Here is a 17,416-nt window from a genome sequence, read left to right on the forward strand (position 1 = left end):
CTGCGTAATGTTTTAGGGTAATGTCCTGTCATCAGGCTCTCCTCCCTGCTGCCATTTGCCACTTGCTTTTACACTGACAGTTATCGGGCATGTGCGGGTAGATATAAACTAGAGTGTCAAACTCCTCTTTATGCACCCGCCATTTTGGATTGTTACGTTCGCTCCTGTATTGGAAAATCTAATTCCTTGTCCTTGAGCATGCCACCCTGCGCTACGTTTCGCGGGGAATCCCACAAAAGACTAGAATGTTACCTTCTTGCTTGCACCTGTCATCTTGGTGAAGGAACATCATGGAGTAGTTCTGCTTCTTGATCGCCATTACACCTATTATTATTTTTTATAATGCTGCGCTGCAGTGTGTACTAAAAAAACAAAACTCGAACAGCAACCCATAGGAGCGTCACAAAGCTTTAAAGTTCTTGTCCGTTTCTGTGCTTATCATTCTTTTCCCAATGCTGTGCTCCAGTGCGCACCACAAGACTAGATACCGTAGCAAACTCTCTGCTTTCAGCAAGCGTGAGCAAAAATGCTCTAGCTTGCTGAAATCAGAGCATGCCTGTTTCCCTGCCCGCTGTGAAGCGAGCAAGGAAACAGACATTGCTCTGCGATCCAGGGACCTGCAAATTCAAAGCAATCAAAGCAATGCCTGGGTCTCAAAGCAATGCCAGCTCCTGCAGGAGGTGGGGTGCCGGCAGGGACTGCGGGGGCCTTGGGCTCCTCCGCGGTCCCGAACGTTTTAAATGTGGGTGCCCCGGGTGGGACCAGGGGAACCACACTTTAGGCCGGGCCTCAGCTGATTGGGTCCCCGAGACCGAAAATGGCCATGCAGGTGCGTCGCTGGGCGCCCCTCCCTTTTAAAAAAAAAAATAATAATTTTAAACGGGCAAGCCATGGGGGATGGGTTCCCTGAGGCTGAAAATGGCCCTGGAGGGGTGCCAACGGTCCAATGAAGGGGCCATTCGGCCCCCCTTCCTCAAAAAAGAAATACAAATATTTAAAAAGAAAGCTGGCAACTCGCCGGAGGCCCGTCCCCTTTCTCCACCACTCTGCAAATGCGCCACCTGGCACGCTGCTGGTTGGGGATGAAGCCCCTTTGCCTGCTGAGGGTCCTTAGGGGCCAACAAGACCTCCTGTTACCTCAAGTAAGCTCCACACAGTGGGATTACTGAGAGGTGGTCGGAGGCCACGCCCTCTTTTTCCACCACTCTGCAAATGCGGCTCTTGGCGCACTGCTGGTGGGGTATGACATCCCCTTGCCTCCTAAGGGCCTCAGGTCTAAAGTGCACATGTTGCTGGAGGTAACAGGAGGGGTAGTTGGCCCCCGATGACCCTCAATAGCCAGGGGAATGTAATCTCCCTACTAGTAGTGCACCAGGCGGGGCATTTGCAAAGTGGTGAAGAAAGGGGGAGTGGCATCTTACAAGGTCTCACCAATCCCGCTGTGTGGGACTTACTGGAGGTAACAGGAGGGGTAGTTAGCCCCCAAGGATGTCCTTGGAGGCCAACTACCCCTTCTGTTATCTCCAATAAGTCCCACACAGTGAGATTGCTAAGAGGTCTTCGGAGTCCACATCCCCTTTCCCCACCACTCTGCAAACGCGGCTCGTGGTGCACTACTGACTGAGGGATGAAGTTCACTTTACCCCTGAGGGACCTTGAGGGCCAAGAAGCTCTCCTGGTACCTCCAGTAAGTCCTACGCAGTGGGATTCCTAAGAGCGGGTCAGAGGCCCAGAACCCTTTCTCCACCACTCTGCAAACACAACTACTACTTAAAAAAACATAGAAATTTGTTGAAAAAACCAAAGGTTACAGGGACATTATAGCTAGGAATTCGCATTTTAAAAACCTTAGACATTCACTGAAAAAACAAAGGTTACAGGGATGTTATAATTAGGCTCAGGTTTCACTCAAACAATACCAGTGAGATTCTCGTTAGCTGAGCAAACTTCCCCTCGTGCCCCCGCAATGCACTGCTTATGATCTCACATATTACATCACTCATGACATGGTCAGTGACATCACTGATGACATCTCAAATGACATCACTGATGATATCATCCACAAAATCTCTGACACATCCACTCACACTCCCTTATAACCTTTAATACACCCACTCCAACTTCCACACTACAATTCTCAAACTCATTCACACACACATACCAGTACTTAAATAGCCACTCACTGATTCATAGATCAACACACATCCACTCACTCACCCATATAGCCACTCATACACCCACCCACTCACTAATACAGCGACTGATATATCCACTCATACACCCATACAACTACTCACACACTGAGTCAGTCTCCCATAAAGCTACTCACACACCTACTCACTCACCCATACAGTCAATCACACAGCCACTTACTCACCCCTACTGTTACACACACACTCACTCACTTACTCGAACAGATACTAACAGGTACTCACACACCTATACAGTCACTGACACAAGTACACACTCACCTTTTCAGCCAGTCTCACATACACTCACTCACCCATACAGTCACTCACATACCCCATCACTCACCCATACTGTCTTTCACATACCCAGTTATCATCCATATACCACTGACACATGCACTCACTCACCGACACAACCATACACACACTCACTCACCCATACAGCCCCTTACACATGGACTCACTAACCCATACAGCCACTGATTCACCCACTCACTCATCCATACAGGCAATCACACTCACCCACCCACACAGACAACCATACAGGTTCACAGTCAACCAATCACTCACCCATACAGATAGTCATGTTCCCACTCACACACCAATGCAGCCACTTAGACACCAACTGACAGACAGATACAGACATTCACACAACCAGTCACTCACCCATACATTCACTGAGACACTTGATCACTCACGTATACAGTCAGTCACACACCCACTGAATCCTCCAGACAGGCACTCATACACTCACTGATTCACCAATAGACCTTTGTATATATATCTAACACACATAAACATTTTTTAAACATTCACTGTCACCAGATGACGTCATCAGTGATGTCATTTGAGATGTCATCAGTGATGCCACTGACCGTGTCATGAGTGATGTAATGCAGTGGACTGCAAGGGTGCGAGCTATAGTTAGCTCAGCTAACTATAACTTCTTGAATTTCACTGGTTTTGTACGAGTGAAACCTGAGCCTAACTATAATGTCCCTGCAACCTTTGTTTTTATATATATATATATATATATATATATATATATATATATATATATATATATATATATATATATATATATCCACACATAATACGGGTCCTTCTGGGACCCGTCGCCAGGTAGTGCGTCCGCCGACAGAACCCCAAGCCGGTATCAAAATGTTCAGAAGTTTCCTCAAATAATGACGTACAAAGTGAACTTTATTAAACCTCGATGGTTACAATGGACTCCCGAGTGTGCGTCATTATTTGAGGAAACTTCTGAACATATATATATATATATATATATATGTATATATTAAAGGGGGGTCCCAAAACGCATTTTCTCCATGCATTTTCCCATAGGACCTTTAGTCGAAGGTACAGCCCGAACGGCTGAACAGAATTACTTGAAATTTGGCAGAGAGGTAGTCCTCAGGTCAGGCATGTGCCTTTTGCATATATGGAGTCAATCTGTACAGTTGTTCCTGACAAAATTGCAGTTAAAAGTACATAATTATCTATATGCGCGCACCGTGCGCGCACCCTTACGTGCGCGAGCGTAATTCTGATTGGTGGTTACATGTCAGTCAACGTTCGAATCGGTCGAAATCAGGAAGTGTCGGCCGCCATTTTGTTTGTTTTGGGTGTGACACTGAAAAAGAGAGGTGGCGAACGTGAAAAGGGGGCAGGGTAGAGAGTTCCTGACCCCCTAGCCTTTGTCAGGGGATCCCTGAAGGACCCCGAAGGGTGAAAAAAACATTTGATCTTTTTCCAAAAAATCGCGGGGTGCGCGCACGGTGCGCGCACGGTGAAAAACCTTACAAAAAAGAATATAATAATACATACATAACTTAGCATTTAAAAAAACGTACAAATTCACTTAAAAAAACCATAGGTTTCACACACGTTACAGTTAGGAATTAGCATTTCACTCGTAAAAAAACAATGAAATTCCCCCGTTATAGTTAGTTCAGATAACTATAACTCGCACGACCGCCACTCTATCACAAGGATGATGTCATCAGTGATGTCATGAGTGATGCCACTGACCATGTCATGAGTGATGTAATATGTGACGTCATGAGCAGTGGATTGCGGGCGCGTGAGTTATAGTTATCTGAACTAACTATAACGGGGGAATTTAATTGGTTTTTTACGAGTGAAATGTCCACCTAACTATAACATGTGTGAAACCTATGGTTTTTTAAGTGAATATATATATATATATAACTCCTTCTTGCTCTGCACGTCCAGTTTTTGATACAGCTGCAAGTCAATGTCTTCAATGACAAGCACACTCACTATTTCCCACTTCTTGTCTTTCTGCACACTTTCGAGCATCAATTGTTTAGCTACTGTTTCCATGGTGACAAGCACACCTACGAGTTCCTCTTCCATGACAAGCACACTGTCTTCATGCATCATTTGTCCTGTAAATATCTACTGCATCTACGGTGGCAGATTCAAGAAAAGGGGGAAAACCAGTAACCCCAAAATCTGGGTAGAACAATGATTTATAACACAAATGGTCCCTACAGGGTAAGTGTAGCCCTCGACTTCCACTGCAAGAGTTTCTTAAGGATCCCTTCTTACGAGTAAGGTATTATGCATTTAATGTATTTTATTATCATATCAACAAATTATCATTTAAAAAATAAAGTAATATCAAATAACAAACCAGGGTGCTACTATTTGGTGATGGTGCAATGAAAAGTGATACAGTGAATAAATAGTGCGCTATTGCTATATGCAATACTATATACATGTGACTGACAGGGATAGTATGATGTTATTTACAGCATTCAAAATATGAGTGTCGCGATCCACAAACAAAATAAAAACTGTCCACATTGTCGAAGTTTCGGTCACAATGCCAAATGAATCAGAAAAGGGTCATAATCAGGACAGAGGATTGATGGAGACACCAGACGAATTGTGGCAACAGTCTTACAGTCTTTAGGGACTGACTAACCCAATTAGTATATCATCCGGCTTAATCTTAAAAATGAAAAGCTAAACGGGTAAGGGTCTTGCTGAACGAGATCTAGGAATAGCAGTGATTTGAATTCACAAAGCGCTGGAATATTGATGTATCGTCCGATATCAGACAAATGCCGTCACAATGATCGGTATTGGTTGTCAGAGTGTGTGTCATGCCAGAATAACTCCAAAGCTTCTACATGGCAGCGCATCTATAGTTTTTTTTTTACTTGTTTTTGTTCATAGTGACAAGTACATTAGAGCTAATTAGTTTATTGGAATTTCAACCATGGTAAGACATTTTTTTTTCATTTTTGCTTGTTATGTTTTCACCTTGCCAAGCTTTTTGGGGTTTTTTCATGTCTTCCATGGAGAATTTACCTCCCCTGTTTCTTATGAGGGATGAAAGATTGAGCTGTTAGGGCACATAGAAGATGTACTTGAATTCAAGAAAAGGAGAATAGAAGTAAAAATCTATGGAACGGTCATGCGTTTGAACATTTTGGGGTGGTTTCACCAGGTTTTTTTGGGATTGTTCTTAAGCCTGGTGCTAAAGAACAGGTTCTGGTAATTGATTGTGATGATGTTGCAATAGAATGGAGCCATACAGTTCCAGAGGTTTTTATTGAAACCATTGGTAAAATCAAAGGCTTGAAACACAAGATGGAGCCACTCATGTCAAGCATAAACTGCATAGGGTACCATTAAGTGTTAGGGATGATCCAGAGAAAGAGCTTAAAATGTTGTGCAAACAGGGTATCATTTAACCCACTGAATCATCCCTGTGGTTGTCCTCTTTAGTCGTAGTCCGAAAGCTCAATGGTCAATTGTGTGTATGTGCCAATTTAAGGTCTCTCAACAAAGAGATTTGGGTTGACTCACACCCTTTACCAAAAATCAATGACCTGTTTGCTCGTACCGCAGGGACTGTTTTTTGCTAAGCTTGATCTTGCCTCTGCATATCAGCAAGTGGAACTGCGTCAGGAGTCAAGACATTTTACGGCTTTTACTCTACTTTTCAATATTGCCCTATGCCGTTTGGGCTTGCCTTGGCGGCATCAGTTTTCCAAAAGATAATGTACAACGTGTTGAAAAAATTGGAAGGTATCTTGGTGTTCCAAGATTATGTGTTGATTTTTGCGGAAGATATGGTTACACACAACATTATTATTGAAAGGGTTCTTAATATTTTCAAGAAACATTGTGTAGTGCTAATGAAAGAGAAATGTCAATTCTTGAGTAGCAAGTTTGAGTATTTTGGTCATGTAGTTTCTAAAGAAGGCATCAAACCCAAACTAGGGTTGATAAATTCCATTGTGGAGGCCTCTCCTCCGACTGACAAGTGTGGGGTCAAGTCATTTTTAGGTCTATGCGAGTTTTACTCATGGTTAATCCCAGATTACGCTTACAAGGTGAGGCCCATGAGTAATTTGTTTAGGAAGGGTTCAAAGTTCAACTGGGATGAAGCGTGTTCCGATGCTTTTGTTTGGATCAAGTCTCGGTTGGGTAAAAGGAAAGCTCTCAAACCATTTGACTCTTTCTTACCTTTTTGTTTCACTGTTGATGCCAGTAAGGTGGGGTTGGAGACTGTACTCACACACAAAAAAGGGCTATGTGTAGTTTAGCATTGCTTTTGCCTCAGGGGGATTGCGGGATGCGGAGATGCAATAGTCAGTTATTGAGAAAGAGTTGTTTGCATGTTGGTGGGCAATTTAAAGGTTTTGTTGCTACATCTCGGGTAAGCATTTCTGTTTACAGACAGATCACAAGCCTTTACTTTATATTTTGAGTGAAATTGGAGGCAAATGTTGTACACCTAGTATCCTGAGGTTCTCTACTAAACTGCTGCAGTTTCAGTTTGATTTTGTACACATTGCAAGGGGTAAGAATGTCAGAGACGATTTTGTTTCCCATTTCTCAGTTAAAGGTAATGTGGACGAGAACATCAGGTTTCCTGAACTCATGGATGAAGATTTTGAGGATTGGTTGGTGGCGTCTATTGAAGTGTCCAATTTGGGCGTTTTTTCTGGGGATGAATGGAGAAGTTCTTTCAATGAGGACCGTATGTGGCATCAAATTTTGGATCTTGTCAAAAATGGATGGCCAAGGAAGAAGTTGTTATCTCCCATGCTTCAGTCGTACTTTATAGCTTGTGAGGAACTTTCAGTGGTAAATGGATTTTTGCTTAGATCAGATAAATTGGTTCCTCCACACAATTTGCGGAGTGGTATAATGAATAATGTTCATGAGGGGCATCTTGGGTCGACTCTCACCAAACTGCGCATTTGTGATTCATTTGGTGGCCCAGAATGGATGCTGGCACTGATGATGTGGTGGGAGGTTGTGTTGAGGGTGCTTCTGTGGACAAAGGTTAAAGTGTTCCACCCCTCCTTTGACTCCTATTAACTTTCCATTAAGACTGTGGTTAAAAGCAGGGATTGATATTATGAGTCTGTGTGATTCGTTACCAGACGGTACGAAGTTCATTCTGGTCGTGGTGGATTACTATTCAAAGTGACCGTAGCTTAAATTTGTAAGATATCCCAGTTCACGTTCAGTTGTAGAGTTCCTCAGAGAGATTTCTTTGAGGGAGGGTTGGGCTACAATTAATGTTATGCTTCTTCCCCTTCCAGAAGTACCTCTGCATAAGGAGGGCCCCTGCTCCGGTGTAAGAAGATGTATCAATTACTAAGGCAGTTTCACATTGGAAACCTTCATCCAGTTTCTTGGGATTCATTTACCGATGTTCAAGGCCTGACTGAAGACATCCTTATAATACCCCAAGCCTCACTGCGTGACATGGCTGATGCAGTGTGTCGCAAAGGCAGTTTGGCAAGTGTACTAAACTGAATGTTCTTCTCTCCGATTGATGCCTTCTATCCAAGCTTCCAATGGTCATGCCTGTGCCCATATGAAGCATGAAAAACATTTAGGTGAAGAGATTTGACATGGTTGTCCACAATCACTCTGATTTTCAGGTTTTGACAGTGGAGCTGTGTACGTGCTGTGCATCATTTTCATCATGAATTGTGAGGACTACAGGTCTTATGGGATTTTAACCAAAGCAAGCGAGATAGCAACTTCATTTCGGTAACAAGTTGAATGAGACCCCTTGAAGCTCTGATATGCAAAAGCTAGAAAACCCAGATGTTCTATATATTCATACCTACGAAGCATACTGACCAATTTGTCTAAGAAAACTATTATTGTCCAGCCTGAAGCTTACAGGGAGCTCAGGTCCATCTATATGATTCCAGAACAGAAGAAAAGAGTGAGGCACCAAGGAATGGGCACCCTTGGAATGTCCTATAAGCACAGAGACACACAACCACAACTTCTGTCTCACAGACAACTTTTTGATGTGCCCACTGTATTCTGCTGTACATTAGGGCAGCACAGACGTGGTTGATGAGTAGGCCCAATGCCACAGGCTCAGATAGCCTATCGTGCCACCAAAGAAACTGCATGCTTGGAGATTTGAACCAGTGCAGTTGTATAAGCCCAATTTGTATGTCTTGCCTAGTTGTCTTTTGTCAAAATACCTCTTGTGGACCATACCAAAAACTTACAACGGGCAGTGTTGCAGACCATTGCTTACTATTGGTCGGCTTGTTTGTCACTTCATATTCAATTACTTTCCTTCCTCTTCTTATGTTTATTATTCCCCATAGAGCATATCATCTTTTATTCTTCCACTACTCACGTTCAGGAAACTTTTATTTTCTTTTTCATTCAGCCCTCTATGCGAGTGCGTGTGTTTTCTTGCTTTATCACTCGTGTGATGCGTCTCTCCTCAAATACCCGCTCCATGCTCTCGTTCTGAGTGCTACTCTCCCAGCTTGTCTGTAAAAGAACAGCATCAGACATATTTTTGCCATGACGTGAATTAGAGCAGGCTTTAAACTTTATATTTACCTCTTGCATTCCACATATTGAACCAAAAAGCTTAAGCCTTGGCACACAAAGACTGCTCAGCTGGTGTTTGAGACAGAAGGTATAATTAGCATGACTGAAAAGGAGATGTCTCTTCTCCTAGCAGCCTATACATCTTTTCCTTTGACTGCTGCAGAGGACCAAATGGGTGGAACATGTTTCATTTCTGAGTCTTTTGGAAAGTAAATAAGACCTCTGCAAGCATTTTCCCTTACATTCTGACACTTCCCTATACTTTTTTAAATTCTGTCCATAGTTTCCTGAATGAAAAGTGTATGGAAAATAATTTGTGCTATTTATAAATATTGAAAATATTAAATTCAATGTTCAGTTTAGTGATACGTTAAGATATGTGTTTGCTTTTCCTCCAGTATTTTTATGTTTTTTTCTTTAACTTTGTCTTTAAAAAATGTTTTACAAACAAGCAAAGGAAAGCCAATAGCTTGGCACTTGCATTATGAAGGCGAGACTTATTGGCTTTTTCCATTCTTGTTTTGTGATGCCGCCATAATCCCATGTCAATATTTCAGTGATACTTAGAGTAGCGCATCAGAAAGAGAGAGAAACAGGGGGTGACAGATGAGAGAGATGGAGACTAACCCTGGGTGTAGTTCACGAAGTAGCACTTCGCGAAGCTACGCAAAGTGCAGTTCGCACTACGCGAGCTACGCGTAGCACTTTGCGAACTGCGTAGCACCTTGTTCACACTGTGCCAGATGTCGTTTTCAATGATTGCACAGTGCGGACAAGCAACCGGCACTGTGCAATCATTGAAAATGGCATCTTGCACAGTGCGAGCTGTAGTTTTCTGCTGCTCGAGTAGATATTTACTCGAGCGGCAGCTTTCTCAACGCGAACTGGTAGTTTCTCATCGCGAGCGGTCGCGAGCATACGCGACCACTCGCAATGAGAAACCCGAGCTCCTGGCGTTGGGAATCTCGCCGGGAGGTTTATTTTCCATGCTCGCGATCGCCAACTTGATGTTGCTGATCGCTGTCAAGGAAAAAGTCTCACCGGGATGTCATTTTGCTTGCTCGCGGCCGCCAACTTGACGTTGAGGACCGCGAGCAAGCAAAAAATGACAGCAGCACTACGCAACACTACGCTACGCGTGTTCGCACTGTGCTACGTGCAATTCGCGTAGTGCGAAGTAGCGCGAACTTCGCAAACTACGGGAGCGTAGCGTAGTGCTTTGCCCAGGCTTAATGGAGACAGGAAGATAGGAACAGAGAGAGAGAGAGAGAAAGACCCAGTGAGAGAGAGAGAGACGGAAAAGAGAGAGAGAGAGGGAAAGGAAAAAGATACAGTGAGGGGGAGGGAGAGATAAAGGGAGAGCATAAGCAAGAGAGTGGGAAGTCGAATGAGACAGAGAGAGCTATGAGAGAACAGAGTGAGGGAGAAAGAGAGAGAGTAAGGGAAAAATAGGGAGAGAAGATTTCAGAGTGACAGAGAGGGGAAAATGAGACAAAATAGAGAAAATGGAGAGAGAGAGAGAGGGAAAGAGAGAGAAAAAGCAGTCTAGAGAGAGAGAGGGGAAGCAGGTGGTAGACAGAAAAGATATATGTGTGTGTGTGTCGAGAGAAACAGAGTTATAGATGGAGAGAGAGGGACGAAATACAAGGGGGAGAGATAAAAGAGAGAGAGACAGACAGAAGAGAGCGAAAGAGGGAACTAGAGGGACAAGGAGTGGGAGGAGAAAGGGAGTGGGAGAAAATGACAGAGAGAGGGATTTGGGAGAACAGAGAGAGGAAGAACGCGGATAAAAAAACACTGAGACAATGACAGAGAAAGGAGGCAACATTAAAACAGGAGAAGTCAGAGACAGAAATTGGGTCGAGGGGGGAGTGTAAAGGATCGTGGTGGGGGGTCATAATGAGAAACCCTACAAGAGGGGAAGTAAGAGAGGCTGAAATAGTGAAATAAAATGACAAATACGGAATAATCACAGTTTTTGGAGATGGAAGAGCGAATGTGAGAGCGATGTACTTGAGAGGGGAACAATGAGCGAGACAGAGAGCACACGGAAGGGAGGAAGGGATCAAAAACAAATCTAATTGCGCCCACTGCAGCCTCACCTATGCGATCCTTATTTGTGTCGTGGTGTGCAGGGCGGGGAGCTGCAGACCTGACAGCAGGGTATGCAGAGGGAAGCCTGAGAGAGTAAATGTCAGGATACAACCCGCAGACCAGAGGCCTTGAAAACTAATCAAAATGCAAAGCTCAGGCGAACCTCAGGTGCAGGCTGCACACTGCCTACTGCCAGTCACCTACATCTGTAAACAACATGAGGGAAAGCATGACCCATAAAATGGTTAGTATGACAAGGGCACGCCTGTCCAGGGCTAAAGGGAAGCGCTCTAAGGCTGATGAAACAGGCAAGAGATGAGTCTACAGCTCACGCAACATCAGAAAGGAGACGAGGCTCCATAGGCAGAAAAACAGGAGGCAGACAAAACACTACAGCCTGTGCAACAGGACGGGGATCACGCTTCACACAGGGGTGGCCCCACTGCTGAAATGCAGCAGACAGAAGAAAAATAAAATGACAGTAAAACTATGTAATTGTCTTTTTAATAACCCTGGGCGTAGTGGGCGTAGTGGGGCTACGCGGAGCATCACGGAGTGGGGCCAAATCTACGCACACCCGCCCACTCTGCATAGCCCCACTACGCGCTGCCCGCCTCCCTCCCGCCCTCTTTTAAAATTACTTACAACGTTAAAAGTAAAGAAAATTACTTACCTGAGTTGCGGCGTCCCGGGGCTCCCTCTTCTTGCTTCCTCGCTAACTTCTTCCTCACAAATGCGCATGCGCGGGCGCCCACGCATGCGCATTTGTGAGGAAGAAGTCGGCGAGGAAGCAGGAAGAGGGAGCCCCGGGACGCCACAGCTCAGGTAAGTAATTTTATTTACTTTTAACGTTGTAAGTAATTTTAAAATGAGGGCGGGAGGGAGGCAGGTGGCGGGCAACACTGCTCCGCCGTGGCGTGTGCGTAGTCTGCCTGCGACCGCGAAGTAGGCAGCACCACGCACACTCCGCGGGTGGAGCGGAGCACTACGCCCACCTTTACTTTTTATTCTTACTTCCAGTCCGCCGACTCTAGGGCGGGCCAGGCCATGCCGCAGCGTCACATAGCAGGGGGAGGAGTGGTAGGTGAATGTATGATGATAGAACACGATCATTGGTACATTACATTGCTATTTTTACATCGCAAGTCTTTACGACTTGCGCTTGAGGGCGCTGGACTTAGGAATAGTATGATTTACTATTCCAACTCCAGCCTACGTAATAGTAGGGAAGGAGTTGGAATAGTAAATCACACTATTCCTTAGTCTAGAGCGCCAACCAGCGCAAGTCGTTGTAACGACTTGCGTTGTAAAAACAGCGATGTAAATGTATTGCGGTGTTTTGACTGCGTTGTAAAGGTCGTTTTCCGTGGTAGGCACTGAAAGTGTGCATGTCAGTTCAGTTTGGTCAGCCGTCCACGACTGGCCAAACCAACATGTGCACTTGGATATCTCGAGGCTGTTTCTTGGAGATATCCTAGTGCTCAGGGGCACAGGCTCCCAGCCCCTGCTGGAGCACAAAACTGGCCTGCTCCGCCCAATTCCAGCCCTTCTCTCATGCTGTGAGTAATAGCATGAGAGAAGCACTGGGACTGTGCTCATGAGAATTGCAGTGCGCTGGAGCAGAAGATCACAGAGGCCGTCAGGCGAGGTAAGTTTATATTTTTTTTGGCGCAGCACTGAGCCTGTAGGAGTCTTAGGTAGTGAGTTGTAATCACTTCGGAGGACTCACACCACTCAGACTAAATCCACGAGGTAGGCTTGCCTTCCTGGAACCAGGAAACACACTCTTCCAACTTTGAAACACTGTCCTATTCTTCTGCTAGATACCAGGTACTCTTCCATTTGTCATTGCTTTTGCTTTGTACATGCAGGTGCACTGTCAGGATTTCACTGGAATTCTGCCCTGAAACATCAATGTTGACCCCACTCCTTCTCCTTTCAGTCAAATAAGATCAGTAATGAACTCAAGAATCTGAATTGACTGTTGGGGAAAAGGGGGCAGTAGATAGAGAGAAAATAAACACTCTGCAAGTGTCTTGGACCACTGATCTAAGGATTATGGGCTGGAGGGAGTCTCCTGTTGTATTTGTGTACTCAGGATACGTCTTGTGAGTGGCACTGGAATGGCTTACCAGGAGATGGAAGTGGAGAGGCGTGACTAGCCCCAAGACAACCAGGATTTAATGAGGGAATGGAATATGAAGGTCTGCCTCCAACAGTAGAGATGCCAGAAGCCAGAATGATTTGGAGTGTTTGAATTTAGAGGAGGATTTCTGGAATGGCAGCACACAAAGCTTAGTATCTGTGGAAGGAATGGTTGACCTGTGCTGCTCTAACGAAGCAAGGCAACCGAAGGGAAGCAAAACAAAAAAAGATGCAGGAAACATAAACAATGCGAAATATGTGAGCAGAATGCAGAACCCATCAGCTTTTCTTGCCAGGCAAAATGTAATACTGTGACTGGTGCTTAAGAGGAGCGGTGTGGTGCAGTGGCCAGGGCAGATGACTGCGGAGCACAGGGCTTACGGATCGATCCCCAGCTCCGGCTGCAGCTCAGCTCAGCACCGTGTGACTTTGGGCAATAGCTCACTTAATTTCCACAATGGCCCCCAGCGCCTTGAGACCCGTAAGGGTGAGTAGTTTGCGCTTTACAAATACAGATTTACATTTAAGTCTTCCCAGCTCTTACTGACCCAGAAGGGTCTAGGCTCCTTCCAGAATGCTATTCTCTTAAATGTTCTGTCTCTTTCGGAATGTTCTGGCTCTCTCTATCTTGCTCACAAAGTGCAGATCTATGTTACCCTCATACTCCAACCTCTTTCGCCTCCCAAGCCACCACTGGACCATTTGCCACAGTCTTCAATGCCAGCCCATAGTAAGCTCATAACGTGGAGCCTGAGAAATGTGACCGTGTCCCTGCGACAATGGACATTATCTCCGGAGAGCACGAACTCCAAGATTCTAAACATGTACATACATGCAGGTGTTTGCGAACATTAGACTAAGTGAACAATAAACCCTACCTCCTCATAACAAAGTAACTGTATTTTTTGCATTTGGAAGTGTACTGACCAGCATCAGGTACTAACCGTGATCATGCATTGCATGTTACCGCTTTTTAAGCCTTTCAGGGGTTCAGTTGCTCCACTGTCACAGAAGTATGCTTCTTTGCTGGACTGAGCCAACCTTATAGTGATTGCATTGCCAGGGGCCTTTGTGTTACTGCTATACACATGTTTTACACAATTGCTTTATTGCACATTATGTATTGTGTTATTTACTTTTTATGATCTGCCTTTTAGTGTGTATTCTGATTTTAAGTATGTATATTATTTGAGCTATTTATTCAAAATGTTGTGTACTTAGAACTCTGGGCCCACCTTTATTGCAACTCTGATAATGGTGCTGAACTGTACTCGGACTTGCCCTTCACCTCCTCCCATGAGCCAGGCCTTAACTGCTTATTCAGGCCAACCGAGAGAGTCAACAAGTGCTAGTGAGTCTAACTTTGCATTGACCCCAATACCCATTGCTTTAAATGGGCAGGTACTGTCCGGAACTGAGTACCTGCACTTCTTTAATTTGAAAGGAAGAGTGCCTGCACTTCTCAGCACAGCTACAATAAGTTTAATGGGACAGTATTGGCACTTTTCAGAAGCAAACAGGGACTCTGGAAAGTGAGTACCAGCACTTCTACACTTCCATTGAAAGCATAGCCACTACCTGGAACCCTCTTTAGCAGAGACCAATAACATTGTCGCCTTTTCAGTGCTTTTTCAGTGCTTGGTGGCCCTTGCAAATGCCGGCTTTTGGGAAAACCCCTAACACTATGCCAAAACGTCTTGTTGTACACTTAAATATTACACTGTATTTCCTATATTATTGTTACTTTACTCATGTATCCATAAGACATTCTGTCGTTTATCATAAACGTGGAGTAATTCATTGTGCATGTAGCCAAGTTTTTATTTCTTCCATAACTTTGCTGCACCTACGCAATTTTCTTCTTCAAAGCCCTCAACGGGTTCTTGAAACTGGGTTCATTCCATTCAGCCTCACTCTCATACCTGTCTCCAAAATATGAGGCTTGATAGAGAGTGCTTGGTCGCCAACTGTCATTGGTCTCGTTCCATGGTGGCTAAACACCTTAAAGGTGACACCCAACTCATGCTCCATCCTTTCTGTCCAAAGAGAGAGCAGGTCGACAAATTCTCTGGAGGCCTCTCACCAAGACTGTAAGAGGATTTGCGAAACACTGTTTAGGGCAAGGGTGTCCACACAACGTGCTTTACCACAGCTTTCAGCGCACAGTATTTTTGCACCCGCCAACCCATTTGTCATGAAATGAATTATGTTTTTGTTTTGTCTCTGGCATAATGTGTCTCTTTCTCTTGCCTAAGGTGAGAGAAAGTCATGGTGAAAGCTATGGACCAAAGTTCAGCCATGTGTGCCATAATCTGAAGGTAACTGTGATGAAATACCAGAGGCCACGCCCATTTCAATGTGGGAGTGCCATTGTCAAGTGCCAGGGATCCAGTGGAATCTGGACTGATGAACTACACCGAATATGTGGGTAGGTGGCGTGGTACACAGGTCACACGGGAAATTAAATCTTGCAAAGTGACCCATAACTTCGAAGCACTTTCTTTTCTACCAATGATACATTTACCCAGATGCTATGAATTAAACTTTCTGTGCATCAAACCTATTCCTTTCGTTTCTTTTTTAAAGGATACGCTTTGAGTTAAGTCGCTTGTTTAATAAAGCAGATGATCCGCAATACCACCCACCTAGGATACTGGATTGTAAAAAGGTGTGCCAAGAGGGGAAGGGGCCCCACAGCCCCCGACTGTTCTAGGAAGATTCGTTACTGCACGTCAAGTCGGTGCACACCGATGAAATCTCAGCTCCCAAACGTGTCTGTACTCTTGTTGAACAGCCCGGGGCATCAATAATCGCGTGCCTCTCCGGCGAGAAGGACACGGGCGCCCAGAAGCAGACGTACCAGCAGCACCTGCGTTTCCACGAAAGTAAACTCTATCTGGCATATTTTGGGTTGAGGAGACCGTGCGGAGCGAGCAGCTGCCGGGCAGAGTACTTGGAATAGCTGCAGAGCCGCGTCATCAGAGCCTCGTCCGCGCTGACCTATGGGAGGACGGGGATCAGATGGCAGCGCGTGGAGAAAGGGCGGGCTCCGTGCCCGAACACAGCCGGAAGTGGTGACACAGAGGCACCAAATGGCTGCCCACAATAACACGAAACCTGGAAGAGGTGCTAGAGAGACGAGCAGGGCTAAACTGAAAACCAAAATGAGCCATGTAAAATATTTTAATGTCATCCTATTTTTACACCGGGCTATTCATTGCCAAGAGGTCTTGCTCGTCATGCCAACGGCCTCCTCGCCGAGACAACAGGCAGCTGACTGTGCTATAATTGTTTATTCTGGTACTAGGACTTCTGCCTTATGATGACCTATCTTGCAAGCTTATGCCTTATATAGTGAAGCTAGCACCAGGTCACAGATACTACTGTGATGTCAGAGGCCACATTGCCCCAGTACATAGAATGGCATTCTGACCTTTCTAAGTCTACAAGCCTTTCTAAATCTACAAGCCTTTCTTTCTAAGTTCACAAGGCCCAAATATATGACATGCTTGCAAGGTATCTGTAAAAGGTAGATGTGTGCGCAGTTAATCCAAATGGGAATCAATCACACTGTCAGTGATTATCCTTGAATTATACCAGGATCCTGCTGTTCTGAGCCTACAGTGGAACCTCCTGATGTATAGAGCACAGTTATGCCACTGTTCACACTGCCCCAGTATAAACATGCACCTCCTCCAATGCCTATGCACACATTGCAATTTCCATTCTGTTGTTTGTACAGATGTTAACCCTCAGATTGCTGAGGACCATTTCCATGGCTTTGTTTACATTGAGGGCCAGTAAGATGAGGGAGTGTGAGCTTCAGATTTTCCAGCAAGCACACTGGCATATAATGTTAAAATACATTATACGATAAGCAGGGCGCACAAGAGGGGCCTAAGGGGCAATGGAAAGGGAGAGGAATGCTGCTTGATAGGGGCACTGAGTGAGAGAAAACACAATATTGTGTAAAATTATCTACATTGTTGAGGAATTTTAAAACAGAGGGAGAGTGTGGGTGTGCGTTTTTGTCTGTGCGTATGTAAAAATTTCTGGTGAAATCCCACTGACACCTCACCATATCCGGCTGAAAGCACCTGTGCCCAACTATTGATCAG

This window comes from Triturus cristatus, chromosome 9 (genome assembly GCF_964204655.1).
Source record: "Triturus cristatus chromosome 9, aTriCri1.1, whole genome shotgun sequence".
NCBI lineage: Eukaryota > Metazoa > Chordata > Amphibia > Caudata > Salamandridae > Triturus > Triturus cristatus.